This window comes from Bos grunniens, chromosome 4 (genome assembly GCF_055505025.1).
Source record: "Bos grunniens cultivar Pamir isolate PY7600 chromosome 4, Bosgru_T2T1.0, whole genome shotgun sequence".
Lineage (NCBI taxonomy): Eukaryota > Metazoa > Chordata > Mammalia > Artiodactyla > Bovidae > Bos > Bos grunniens.
Window position 1 is genome coordinate 27,672,978 of NC_141168.1, and position 14,936 is coordinate 27,687,913.

Here is a 14,936-nt window from a genome sequence, read left to right on the forward strand (position 1 = left end):
CAGGTCACTGCGGCAGGTGCATCCCACCCTCAGCTATACTGTAAGGCACTCACATGTATCCCTGTGTTGTGGATGGGGAGAATGAGGCTCAGAGAGACAAAATGTCTTGCCCAGGTCACCAGTAATGAGAGGTGTGCCCAGTTAGGAAGCTGGACCTGCCTGGATGACCCTTCCCTTCCACTGCACTTCCCGGTCCTGTGTGAAGGGTCCAACCCCACAAGAGAAGCTGGCGTAGGGGGTGCTTCTGGGGCCCAGACCTGTTGGGAGAACAGGAGAGAGCAGTGAAGAGAAGCCCACCCCTTCCAGCCCAGCTGTTCTTGCCTGGTGTGGGTGGGGTAGTTCTCTATTCAGGGCTCCCTCATCTTGTAGGGCCCCTCTGTCAGAGGACCGCACAGTTGGAGGGGAGGGGATTTAGGGCTTCTTGGGGCTTATGTGAACCCTCTAGGGAAACCAAAGACAGGTGACTCTCTAAGCAGGACGCAAAGCTGGAGCCCAGGACTATTCTGGGGAGAAGAATCAGGAAAGGATGCTTCAGCAGCTGTGCAGAGGAGAAAAGCAACTTCCGCTGGGTCAAGGGACAGAGACTGGGGGACTTCCCTGGTGGTCCAGTGACTAAGACTCCAAGCTCTCATTGCAGGTTCAACCCATGGTCAGGGAACTAGATCCCACATGCCGCAACTAAGACCTGGTGCAGCCAAATAAATAAATATTGGCGGGGGGAGGACAGAGATTGGGAGGATTCAGTTCAATGATCGATTCGGCTCTCACTGCCTCGTGATCTCGTATCTCTGCCTACTCCCCATCTCCTTCAGGATACTGAGTAGGATCTCATGCTGAACAGAAGCAGCACCCCAACTTCTGACTCTGTTGTGTGTCCAATGAAACAGAACCAATAGGACATATACACACAATATTTATTTACGCCTGAGAACTGGGAGAGCCATCCAGCCTGAGTCCAGTTCCAAAAGCAGGAAGAGATCTATGTCTGAGTTCAAGGACTTAGGCAGAGGGAGCAAATGCTCTCTTAGCCTTTTGTTGTCGTTGTTCTCTTCAGGCGTTCAGCAGATTGGATGAAGCCCACCCCCACTGGGAAGGACAATCCACCTTACCCAGTCTTGCAGATTCAGGTGTTCATCCCATCCAGAAATACATGCACAAACACCCAGAATGTGTGACCAAATACCTGGGGACCACATGGCCCAGTCAGGTTAACACATAAAATTAATCACCACACTCCCTCACCGTCCTCCCAGACCTGGTTCTCCTTAAACTTGCCCCATCTCAAAAAATAGCAATTCTATTTTTCTAGTTGCTCAGATAAACAAATAATAACAACCCGCATCCAAACTGTTGGAGCCACCCTCAATTCCTACATCCCATGTTTAATCCATCAGCAAATCCTGTCTTCACTGTATTCATAATATATCGTCAGTCTGACCGCTTCCTCCACTCTCTCCCATAGCAATGCTGGCCCAGGCCATCACCATCTCTTGCCTGGGTTCCTGCAGTGAGCTCCCGTTCTCCCAGCCGCCCGTGTTGTCTCCCTACAGAATCTTCCCAACACAGCAGCCAGGTGATTCTTTTATTTTTTAAAACAGTTTTTATTTTATTTATTTATTCGGCTGTACCAGGTCTTAGTTGCAGCATGAAGGATCGTTAGTTGTAGCATGCAAACTCTTAGTTGTGGCATGTGGAATCTAGTTCCCTGACCAGGGATCGAACCCGGGCCTCCTGCATTGGGAGTGCGGAGTGTCAGCCACTGGACCGCCAGGGAAGTCCCAGGTGATTCCTTTAAAACATAAGCCAGCGCAACTCATGCCTCTCTTCAAAGCCTTCCAGAGACCAGGCACCCCTGGTGCCAAAGTAAGCCCAGTCTCTCTTTTTTTTTTCCATTTCTTATAAATGTATTACATAATAATATTATGATTATTATCAATAATAATATAAGAAACATAGATGACTTGGGGTGTATCACGTAAGGTTCAGGAGGCCTCGGGACTGAAGCAGGAGGTGAAATCCCTCAGATGGAACTCCATACAAAAGGAGGGGCAAAGCAGAACTGACCCTGTAAAGTTAAAAGGCCCAAGTGAACAGAACCCAAAACCCACAGGTGAGTGAGAGTGTGCGTGTGGCAGTCTGTTACAGTGCCACTGTGTGTGTGACCTGGTCTGTTAGTGAAAGGGTTCCTGGGTGTGAATCTGCCCAGGGAATGGGGCCAGCGGGCCAGGGCGGGGCAGGTGGGCACAGACAAGAGTGCCAAACCCCTGGCACACTTCTGCGCTGTGAAAACTTCTGCTTTCTGTATTTAAAAAAATTTCTATTAAAAAAGCTTAAAATGTAGCCAGAAACTTGTGAGTGACATGGATGGAGCTTAGTCCAGAATCCAAACCCTAGGTTTAAAAACATCCTGGGTCCCCCAGCCCACAGGTCATTTCTGAGTGTGAGGAGTCACAGTAAGGGGGGCTGGGGTGCGCACTAGGGTCTTTGCCTCTCCTCAGGCAGTGGCCTGACTCTAGGGGTGCCCCTATGATCCCCTCCTAGAAGCCCAATGGGAGGCGGAGCACTGCTTCCCAGGGCCCTTGGGGGCCTCTCCCAAGCAGCAAGGCTTCACCAAGAAGGCCCCCTCAGGCTCAGCGAGTAAGGCTCAGTCTACTGTGGCCTACAAGGCCCTGTGTGATCCAGCCCCTCTATGCCAGACCTTGTTTTCTCTCCCTCTGCCCTCACCTGCTCTGATCCCACCTCACAAGCCTTGCTATCCTCCAGTGCTTTCACCCAGCCAGAGCCCTCCATTTCCCCAGAAACCCACGGGGCTCACTTCTTCACGTCCCTCGAGTCTCTACTCCAGCTGCCTCTTGTGAGACAGCCTTCTCTCTGACGCCCTGTATGAAGCAGCAAACCACCACCCTACCCCCACTGCTGGCATTCCCTCTTCTTCCTTTGCTGTTTTTCATAACAATCACAAACATACTCTCTGCGTGAGTGAATGATTAAGTACAACACATATGCATCACCTAATACACACCGGTAAGTAGAGCAGTGCTGAGATACAAAGATGGACAGGACACCATGTTCCCCTGGCGGAACCTGGCACCTGGCTGGGCAGATAAACTTGATGTTCTATCTGTGGGCAGTGGCATGTATACATATGATAACATATGATGCCTTTGGAGGGTTTGCCATATGCTGGGCACTGTATAGGCCTGTGTTATGTCATTTAATATAGCCCCATGAAGTGGAGACTATGTCCTCAATTCCAGAGGAGAAAACAGGCCCAGAGAGGCAAAGGGATTTGCCCAAGGTCACCCAGCTACTCAGCCACTGAACTGAGATTGTGACACCATCGCTTGCTTTCTAGGCCCCAAGTCCCTCCTCCTCCCACTTTCCCAGGGGATTCCAGGGGTGGAGAAGGAAAAAGAGGAGAGGAACGGAGAGTTTTTTGCCCCGCAGGAGAGAAGCAGAGTGGGACTGAGCCGGCAGGGGGGCCTGGGTGTCCGGGCACCTCACCAGCCCCTGCCGGCTTCTCCCCACCCCCTTTACTCGTGTGGCCTCTGCAGCCCTGGGGGTTGATGGGGCTCCCTCCCCTGGCACCAGCCTTCTCTGCCACACCCCCACCCTTGCCTGGGGCCTGGCTACACAGGGATCCCTTTCTGGCCCAGTGAGGCATGTAACCCCGGGCTGACAGGCGTCCGGATGCCAGGGCAGCTTGGCTGGCCAAGGGTGAGGTCACGGGCTGAGCACTCGGTGCCTGGCCCCTCCTCCCTCCCATCAGAGTCTCACTCCTCGCCCTGTGGGCTGCAAAATGCCCCCTGCAACCTCCCTCCTGCATCACAACCGGATCTGGCCTTCCCCGGCAAGGCTTGGTGTATTAGTTTACTGTGGCTGCTGTAACAAATTACCATGAGTTTATCTTCTAATAAAACAACACAAATGTTCTATCTTATAGTTCTGGAAGTCTGAAGTTGAAAATGGATCCTCCAGGCTGTGTTCCTTCTGGTTTTTCTTTTTTTCTTTTTGGCTATGCTGCATGGCATGTGAGATCCTGATCGGGGATCAAACCTTTATCCCCTGCACTGGAAACAGGGAGTCTTAACCACTGAACCACCAGGGAAGTCCCTGGCCTCTGTTCCTTCTGGAGGCCCTAGAAGAGCGAAAACTCCCTTGCCTTTTCTAGCTTCTAGAGACCACCTGAATTCTTCAGCTCTGGGCCCCTTCCTGCATCCTTAAAGCCAGCAGTGCATCATCTTCAAACCACACTGCCTTTCTGACCTCGGCTCCCACGGTCACATCTGCTCCAACTGACACTCCTGCCTCCCTGGAAAGTGAAAAGTGAAGTCGCTCAGTCATGTCTGACTCTTTGCGACCCCATGGACTGTGTAGCCCTCCAGGCTCCTTCGTCCATGGAATTTTCCAGGCAAGAATACTGGAGTGGGTTGCCATTTCCTTCTCCAAGGGATCTTTCCAACCCAGGATTGAACCCCAGTCCTCCATATTTCAGGCAGACACTTTACCATCTGAGCCACTAGGGAAGCCTCCCTGGAAGACTCTTATAATCATCACTCCACCTGGATAATCCATAATAACGGCCTGCCTTGAAACCTTTGATGTAGTCTCATCTGCAGAGTCCCTTTGGCCGTGTGAGAGTCACAGGTTCCAGTGACTAGGACATGGGCATTTTTGGAGGGCCGTCATTCAGCTTACCATACTAGCAGGATGCTCACCTCCTCTGTGTTTATGGCCCTTTTACCTGAACCTTGCTCTCTGCTAAATACCACAGACAAGGGACTTCCCTGGTGGTCCAGTGCCTAACACTCCCCGCTCCCAATACAGGAGGCCCTGGGTTCAATCCCTGGTCGGGGAATTAGATCCTAAATAAGAGTTCACATGCCACAGCTTGAAGCTCCTGTGTGCCTCGGCAAAGATGGAAGACCCTGCATGCTACAACCAAGACCCAGCACAGCCAAAGAAATACATATTGAAATACAGTAGACACTGTGTACCACACTATTCCTAAGTGGGGTTCCAGATCCCCACTGTATGACGGAGAGCTTGCAGACTCCAGAGCCTGTGGGCTCGCTGTGCTCCCAAGGTTGCTTCCCCAGATTGGAAACGAACCCCTCCCTTCTGGGAATTCCCACCGGCCGCTATGCTTTAGCTCTGAGCCCCTTGGGTTTGCATCTTGGTCTGGCCCACAGGCTGCCCCGAAGCAGGGGGTTGTGTCTTAGCTCCTGGGGCGCTGGCATGGGGCGTGGAGGAGTAGGCACATACGCAATGTCAGGATGGCAAGAAGAGAGAGGATTTTGTGGGCTGGGTTTTGTGGGCTCTGGCAGCCCCCCGCCATGCATGTAAGGTTGTGTGTCTATTTTTCTGGGCTGAGGAAGCACCAGATTCTTAGAAGGGGGTTGACCTCCGAGGATCAACAAACCCTGCTCTGGCTGGTCCTCACCCGCCTTTTCTGGGTCCCTTCTCTGAACCAGCCTTCTGCAAAGATTCACCCAGCACCAGGGGCCGAGGCCAAGGAGGCTGTGAGGAGATGCTGGGATGAGGGTTGGTTTGTATTGAACTCTCCCCTGTATTCAGTCCATGATTCAGTATTTTCTGCACTTCCACAGTACGGGACTTCCTTGGTGGCTCAGACAGTAAAGAATCTGCCTGCAATGCAGGAGACGAAGGTTTGATCCCTGGGTTGGGAAGATCCCCTGGAGAAGGGCATGGCTACCCACTCCAGTCTTCTTGCCTGGAGGATTCCATGGACAGAGAAGCCTGGAGGGCTACAGACCATGGGATCGAAAGGAGGTGGACTCAACTTCGTGACTAACACTTTCACTTTCACACAGGATGTCACTCTCTGCCCTCCTCCCATGTCACCCCCACCTCTCCCCCACTCCCCATATCTCAGTGTCCACTCTGACTTCCCTTATCACCTCCCGAGCTCCTGCCTGCCCCAAGGCTCCTGGCGGTCTCCACCCTTCAAGTTTTTCCTGTCCTTACCCTGCAGACATGACTTCACCCTCCTATCGGCATCAACCCAGCCCAAAGGGAAAAGTGAGCATTCCTCACAGCTCTGCCCGAGCCAGGACTAGAACACTGCCCTCCTGGTTCCCCAGTGAGGCTTCTTCGGACACATTATTAGTTGTTATTATTATTATCACCGTTACTGTTAATGATAGAGTTTGATGAATCGCTTATTTCACATTGTAAAACAAGATACTTGTTATAAACAATCTGCTCCAACTGCCTGAGGCAACAGTATTTCTGATTTGCCCCTCACCCTTGTCTTTCTTCCTAGAAAAGTTTTGCAAGAAACCTCACCAGCCCCCCTCCCACAGGCAACCTGATCAGAGGTTACACCTGTGCTGGGAGTAGGGCCCAGAACACAGAAACACATAGACCATGGGCCACTTGTACCCACAGCCCGTGTTTCAGGGTGAGGGGACCCCAGGGCATCCAACCGGGCAGCCCCAAGCCTGGAGCCTGTCCGCTCCCTCCTTCCTCACCCAGCCAAGGTGCTGTGGCAGGTAAGGTAGAAGTGAGTCCCCGGTGTCAACTTCGCCATTTACATAATGAAGGCATCAGGTCTCAGGAAAGGAAGAGATCTGAGATGAGGACAGGAGATTGCTGTGAGGTTCCTCAGCTGGCTGCAGGAGAAGCTGGCTCCAGGTTGGGGCTGCTGGCTTCTCCTCTGGCAATAGAGGTTGAGTATGGGGCCTCCCCCAATCCATGCCCTGGCCAGACCTCACGTGGGTGCTGCTGCGGTGGCTGTGGTCATCCCCACCCCGGCCCCATGGGCCCCTCAGCTGCTTCTCTGTTCCTCCCAGCACCTGAGGGCTGGAGGCATCGCCAGGAGGTTGGAAAAGTGACAGACAGAGGCGCTTGGGCTGCGGGTCTCCACTCCCCTATTGCGGAAAACGACTGGGTTCTCCTGGCCCTTGTGGGGAGGCTTTCTGCTGTCAGAAACCAAAGCCCAGCTGTGGTTTGCTCTAACCCCTGTTTGTGTGGGAGGAGGGGCCGAGCCCCAGTTTCGGGTCTCAACCTTTTGCCCCCACTGCCCTCTGATCCTAATCCTGGGTGGTCCCAGGGTCTGGGTAGGATGGGAGGGGCAGAGTAGGGACCTTAGCCCTAAGCAGGGCATGTGCTTTTACACTGGGATGCTAGAACCAGGACACTTTTCCCTGGGGCCCACTCTGCCCTATAAAACTTAAACAGATCAACCTCACAGATGGTATCACTGCTCCTACCAGCCGCAACCTCTTTACTTCTACCTGCTGGGGAGAGTGCACCTTGCCGTCCCTTCCTGGGTAGGAATAATCCTCCTCTCCCAGCCACTTCTGTCTCTTACTCGTCCCCACCTGCTCCTGGTACCCCATCCCCCTCCAGTCTCTTCTGTATGCTCCCCCCAAACTTCAACCCCTCCACTCACCCCAGAGGCTTTGTCACCCCTAGAATCATAACACCATGGTAATATGGCAGCAAACAGCTCCATAGTATTTTGTGTGCCATTTCTATGTATCCAAAGCATTTTGGGGGCTTCCCTGGTGGCTCAGTGGCTAAGACTCTGCCCTCTCAATGCAGGAGGCCTGGGTTCGAACCCTGGTCAGGGAACTAGGTCCCACATGCTGCAACTAAAGACTCAGCGCAGCCATATATATATATATATATGCATTTCGTGTATATAGACTCATCTAGTGGTCCCAGTTACTAGTTACTCTGTGGAGGAAGGGTTGTTGTTATCCCCGTTTGGTAAATGAGGAGTCTGAATCACTGGAAAACAGTAAGGTTGAGTTAAGTGTAAGGACTGCAGAAATCAAGGAGCTAGAGAGCCCCAAAGCAGACATTTGGCAACAGCTGTCCTTGTCAAAAGATGAAAGCACTCTTCTTTTTTAAAAAATTGCACAGTGATGTGTGCAGCAGACCTTCCTGACCCTTGTCCCAGTCACTCCTAATCCCCAAGAGCTAAAGACACAAAGAGATGAAATGCAGAGACTCGCTGAGGAGGATCTCTGCCAACCTGCCCCAGCTCCTCCACCCTGGGGGCCAGCTTGGTTCCTGGAGCCTCCTTTCTCTTACCATGCTGCTTCTCCTTTGCCTCTATTTGTCTTCATCTCTCTTGGAGAAAACAGGCAATCAGCCGCAGGCACTGGCCTTCTGGGTGCTGGGGAGGTGTTCTGACCTGCTGAGCAGAGGAGCCCCTACCCCAGGCCTGAAACCTGACTCTTCTCAGTGGTTCCTGCTGTGGCCCCTCCACCCTTCTGCCTCTGAGGGTCAAACCAAACTCCACTCCCAGGTGGTTGGCTCATGGCTGCCAGGGGCATCCCTGGAATGTGACCTCATCTTCTGTCCACAGAGAAGGGGTAGGAAGTCTCAGAGCAAGGTTCAGAGGGAGTGTTAGAGAACAGCCGGGCTCAGGAAGGCTGGATAGGGCAGTGTCTGAGGGAAGACGTTAGCCAGGCCACTGGGAGGAGCTGAGAGGGGTCCTAGTGTGGGACTCAGGAAGACTGTAGGATTCTTGGGTGATGGAGGCGTTGAAGGTGTTTAAGCACTTGCCTGGGTGATGCATGTTGTACTGAACGTGAAAAGCTCTATTTTTCTGGTTAAAAAGTAATGTTTGGACAAATCACTGAGTTTTCACGGAGGGAAAGTATTTGCAAAAGACATATCTGATAAAGGACTATCATCTAAAGTATACAAAGAATCCTTAAAACTCAACAAGAAAAGGAAATAGCTCAATTTTAAAATGAGCAAAAGAATTGAAAGACATCTCACTGAGAAGATGGCAAATAAGCAAAGGAAAAGGTGCTCGACATCCTATGTTATCAGGGAATTCAAAACAAAAAAGCAATGAGATTCTGTTACATATTTATTAGAAGGGCTAAAATCTGAAACACTGACATCACCAAATGCTATTGAGCATGTGGAGAAACAGAAACTCTCATTCACTGCTGGTGGGAATGCAAAGTGGGGAGACTGGTTGTTTCAAAACACTTTCTTACCATATGATCTAACAATTGTGTTCCTTGATATTTACCCAAATGAACTGAAAACATATGCCCATACAAAAACCTGCCTATGAATGTTGTGGCAGCTCTATCATAACTGCCAAAACTTGGGAGGTAACCGAGATGTTCTTTAGTAGGTGGATGGATAAGTAAATGTGATAATGTGAGAATGGATAACTAAACTGTGGTTCATCCAGACAATGGGGTATCCTTCAGCACTAGGAAGAAAAGAGCTATTGAGCCATGAGACAAGGAGGAAACTTAGACACATATTTCTCAATGAAGGAAACCAGTTTGAAAAGGCTACATACTATATGATTTCAACCAAATGACATTTTTGAAAAGGCAAAACATATTTGGCCACCTGATGCAAAGAACTGACTCATTTGAAAAGATCCTGATGCTGAGAAAGATTGAAGATGGGAGGAGAAGGGGATGACAAATGATGAGATGGCTGGATGGCATCACCGACTCAATGGACATGAGTTTGAGTCAACTCCAGGAGTTGGTGATAGACAGGGAAGCCTGGCGTGCTGCAGTCCATGGGGTCACAAAGAGTCAGACATGACTGAGGGACTGAACTGGACTGAATGGAGACAGTGAAAGGATCAGTCGTTGCTGGGGGCTGGGGAACAGAAAGCAGTAATCTAGGTGAGACAGTGATGGTGACAGAGGGTGGTAAGGGGTGACTGAGAAGGCTTTTAGAGATAAAGCTCCCTGGGTTTGTTGATGAATAAGATAGAAGGATGAGGGCAAGAGAGGAGTCAGGAAAAACAGTTAGATTTTTGGTTAGTCAACTGAGGAGGGGAAAGTAGTAGCATTACACAAAATAGGAAAGAATGAGGGAGACTGAAGGGAAAGTTCTCTCGGTGGAGAGGTTGCCTGGTGTTTTGTGGGAAATGACTGGGGGATAAAGCTGTGTTTTGGACATGACAAGAAGCATCTCTTAGTTGAGCAGAGATGTCAGGTAGGTGGTTAGACAATAGAAGTCTGGAGCCCAGAAGTCAGAGTTGGTATTTAAAGCCAAGTTACTGGATGAGATTGCCTAAGCAAGACTGTATACCATATGTGGAGGAGGCTGAGCAGCAGAGGAGGGGAGCCGGGCAGGCACAGCGTCTCCAGAGCCAAGAGGAGTGAGCAACAGAGGAAACAGCGATGGAGGGTGTCTACTGTTTCAGGGAAGTCAAGAAAGAAGATTCAGGTCCATTGCACTTGGTCTTGACAGGAGCTGTTTCAGGAGTGCAGTGGGATGGAGGCCATGCTGGAGCAGGAGGTAAGGAAGTGGAGATGATGGGGCAGACAGCTGGAGAAGTTCTGCCGTGAAGAGCAAAGCAATAGGCCAGTTGCTTGGCTAGTGCTTCTTACCACTGCTTTCCCCTACCTGTTGATTCTTGTGCTCTGTTGAGTTACATTTAAAAAAAGAAATCATTGTCTATCGCTTATATGTGGAATCTTAAAAAGTTCAACAGGGATCTCCCCAGTGGTCCAGTGATTAGGTGGATTTGATCCCTAGTGAGGGAGTTAAGATCCCACCTGCTTCTCGGCCAAAAAGCCAAAACATAAAACAGAAATATTATTGTAACAAATTCAATAAAGACTTTAAAAATGGTCCATATAAAATGTTCTTTAAAAAAATAAATAAAAATTAAAAGTACAACAAACCAGTGAATATAGCATAAAAGAAGTAGACTCTCAGATATAGAGAACAAACTAGTGGTTATCAGTTGGGGTGCAATATAGCGGTGGGGGAGTGGGAGGTTCAAGGTACTGGGTATAAGATAGGCTCAAGGATGTAGTGTACAACAGGGGAAATACAGCCATTACTTTGTAATAACTGTAAATGGAAAGTAACCTTTCAGTTCAGTTCAGTTCAGTCGCTCAGTCATGTCCGACCCCATGAATCGCAGCACGCCAGGCCTCCCTGTCCATCACCAACTCCCGGAGTTCACTCAGACTCAAGTCCATCGAGTCAGTGATGCCATCCAGCCATCTCATCCTCTGTCGTCCCCTTCTCCTCCTGCCCCCAATCCCTCCCAGCATCAGAGTTTTTCCAATGAGTCAACTCTTCGCATCAGGTGGCCTAAGTATTGGAGTTTCAGCTGTAGCATCATTCCTTCCAAAGAAATCCCAGGGCTGATCTCCTTCAGAATGGACCGGTTGGCTCTCCTTGCAGTCCAAGGGACTCTCAAGAGTCTTCTCCAACACCACAGTTCAAAAGCATCAATTCTTCGGCGCTCAGCCTTCTTCACAGTCCAACTCTCACTTCCATACATGACCACAGGAATAACCATAGCCTTGACTAGACGGACCTTTGTTCGCAAAGTAATGTCTCTGCTTTTCAATACGCTATCTAGGTTGGTCATAACTTTTCTTCCAAGGAGTAAGCGTCTTTTACTTTCATGGCTGCAGTCACCATCTGCAGTGATTTTGGAGCCCAAAAAAATACAGTCTGACACTGTTTCCACTGTTTCCCCATCCACTTCCCATGAAGTGATGGGACCGGATGCCATGATCTTCGTTTTCTGAATGTTGAGCTTTAAGTCAACTTTTTCACTCTCCTCTTTCACTTTCATCAAGAGGCTTTTGAGTTCCTCTTCACTGCCATAAGGGTGGTGTCATCTGCATATCTGAGATTATTGATATTTCTCCCGGCAATCTTGATTCCAGCTTGTGCTTCTTCCAGCCCAGCGTTTCTCATGATGTACTCTGCATATAAGTTAAATAAGCAGGGTGACAATATACAGCCTTGACGTACTCCTTGTCCTATTTGGAACCAGTCTGTTGTTCCATGTCCAGTTCTAACTGTTGCTTCCTGACCTTTAGAATTATATAAAAATAAGTCATTGTAGCTTTGTAATATAGTTTAATATTTATATAAATAGATACATACCACCCGAGGAGCAAGTTTTTACCATACATCCCATTTGCCACTCTTCTGTCCCCAAAAGTTCTTAAGTATTTTTGCCTGTTATTCTTACAGCTGAGCTATAGAATAATCATTTCAAAATTTTAAAAAATCTCATTGATATTTTAATTGGAATAACACTCAACATATAAGTCAAGTTGGAAAGAATTAATGATCTTATAAAATGGTGAGAAGTTCTACCCAGAAACGAGATTTGTTTCTCCATTGGTCAAGGCCTTTTTCAATTTTTTCAGTTTTATTGAGGTACAAATTGACACACAAAATTGTAAGATAGGTGAGCATGTCATGTGATGATCTGGCACGTGCACACATCGTGGAAGGATTCTTTACAGTCTCTTATCGCTCTCATATGGTTCTGTTTTCTTCACCTAGGTTTCTTTCATTTCCTGTTAAGTTTCTTTCTTTCCTTAATGCATTTTGCCTATATCAAATGGGATATTTCTCCAAAATCTTGTATAGAAAAGCTATTGATGGGGGTATTTAGCTTTAACCTAATCACAGTTTTTTCTTATGGTTTTCCAAGTGTTTCACAGTGTAATGCTATTTTGGCATTTCATTTGCTCTTTCCCAATATTTCATACTCATGTTTTTTCTTCCTCCTTCTATTCCTCTTCACCTTCCTCCTCCTTTTTCTTCTCACATTTTTACATCTCAATTTGGCTACAAATTGCAAAACAAAATCATGTTGGAGAAAGCATTGATAGAAGAATCTCTACTTCTAATTTTAATGAGAATTTCTCTTGTGTTTGACAGTTAAGTATGGGGTTAGCTGTTCTTTTGAAATATAATTTTTATCAATAAAGATGATATCCTCCCATTATTCTTTTTTGAGTATCTTTTGAACATCTAGTAAAATGAGAAAATATATTTTTTGTAGTGGGCCTGTTGATATATTATTTAGTGCATTTAAATTTTTATTGAAAAAGGTATTGGTATCATGCATTCAAAAGAGTTTGTAAAATTATATGTAAAAAAAGAAAAAAGTACATATGATATTATAAAAATATACTAAAATGGACACTCATATATCTACCACATAAGGTAAGAAATAGAACATGACCAGCATTTCATCTTTTATTTTGTTTTTTGGCCAGGGATCAAAGTGAGGCATGTGGGATCTTAGTTCCCTGACCAGGAATCAAACCCATGCCCCCTGCAATGGAAGTGTAGAATCTTAACCACTGGACTACCAAGGAAGTCCCTCCTTTGCTTTGGGAGGAAGGGAGTGTGTTAGAAGCCCCCTGAGTTCCCTTCATCCAGTCTTAACCAGTCCCTGGTTATGTCCTCCCCTCCCCTAGGAAATGAGTCTTTTGATGTTTAGGCTAATCCCTTCCTTGCTTTTGTTTATGGTTTCACCGCATCTGTGTATTTTCCTGAACAGGGCTGAGAAGGAAACATAATCCTAACTGTGAAACAAAAGGCCAATCTTGCACTCTTCCAGGATGAGAGATGCTGAACAGAGCTTCTGGGTTTTGGTGTGACTTTGGCTTCCCTGAGAGTTTACAAGATCCTTTGCTGGGAATAACTGTGGAGCACATCTCGAGGGAGTCCTGAAAAACACAGAGCTCACTGCAGTGAGAGCTGCAGTTGTGAACTAGACCTCGGACATCTGGATGGAATATGGTCAGGGCAGTAGGCTGTGCTGCGCTCTCTGCTTCTTCTTCTTTTTAAAAACTTTTTATTTTATATTGGAGTATATCTGATTCACAGTGTCATGATAGATTCAGGTGCACAGCAGAGTGACTCAGCCATGCATACATGTGTATCCATTCTCCCCTCAGCTCCCCTCCCATCCAGGCTGCCACACAGCAGTGTGTGCTCTCTGCTTCTGAGCTCACTCCCATCTTCTCTCGGGAGCAGGTCACACTGGGACCCTTCCTCAGCAGGTGTGGAAGGGTGAACAGCAGCCTCATTGTACTCAGACAAGACAAGGCAAGTACCGCAAATACCAACCGGAGCAGGCTCACCCAGACATTCTGAGCTGAGAGTCTGAAGACGGTGCCAGGATCTGGTGTCAAGGATCTTGGTGATAACTGTCAACGTGTCCATCTCTTGAGTCCCATGTCCCTTTACACGAGGCACACAGCTGATGCCCTGGAATCCCCCTTCACCATCTTCCCAGGAGATCCCTTTGCCTCTCTCCCATGACGGATTTCCTATGCTTTCCAGAAAACCTGCAGGAAAGATAAACTTTTTGAAATCTTGTGTTTCTGAAAAATCTATATATTCTATCTTTTTACTTGATTGATAACTTGAATGAATCCAAATACAAAGCCTTTCTTATATGTAACCCTTTGTATGTTACTTTTTTTTTTTTTTTCCTTTTTGAAAGTTTCTTGGCTCTTCTCTTTAATTTGCCTGGGTATGGGTTTATTTTCATCCAACCAACCCTTATAATCCAGTAACTCATATCCTTCTGTTCTGGAAAATTTCCTCCAATTAGTTCATTGATGATTTCCTCCCTTTCATTTTTCTCTTTTTGGAATTTATATTATTTCTATTATCCTGAAAGTGTCCTTTAAAGTTCTTATCAATAAGAACGTACTGTATAGCACAGGGAACTCTACTCAACACTCTGTGATGGCATATTTGGGAAAAGAATCTTTAAAAGAATAGACATATGTATATGTATAACTGATTCACTTTGCTGTACACCTGAAACTATAATAACACATTGTAAATCAACTATATTCCAATTTTTAAAACGCTCTCATCTTTCCTCTCCTACATTCCTACATTTTCTCTCTCTCTGTACGTTTGTTTTACTTTCCAGGGAGATTCAATCAGCTTTACCTGCCTGTCTTTCTGTTGATGTTTTTGTTTCTGCTGTCATGATTTTATTTCTCAAAACATAATTGTTGCTTTTGCTATTCTCTGGATGTTTCTTTGTATAGCACCTTGTTCTTGTTTCATGGATGCAGATCTTATCCCTCTAAGGATACTGTGGTCTTTTTGACCCTCTCTTCTCTCTGGGTAATCTGTTTCCTTGAAGTTACTTTTTCTGACTGTTTTGTTAC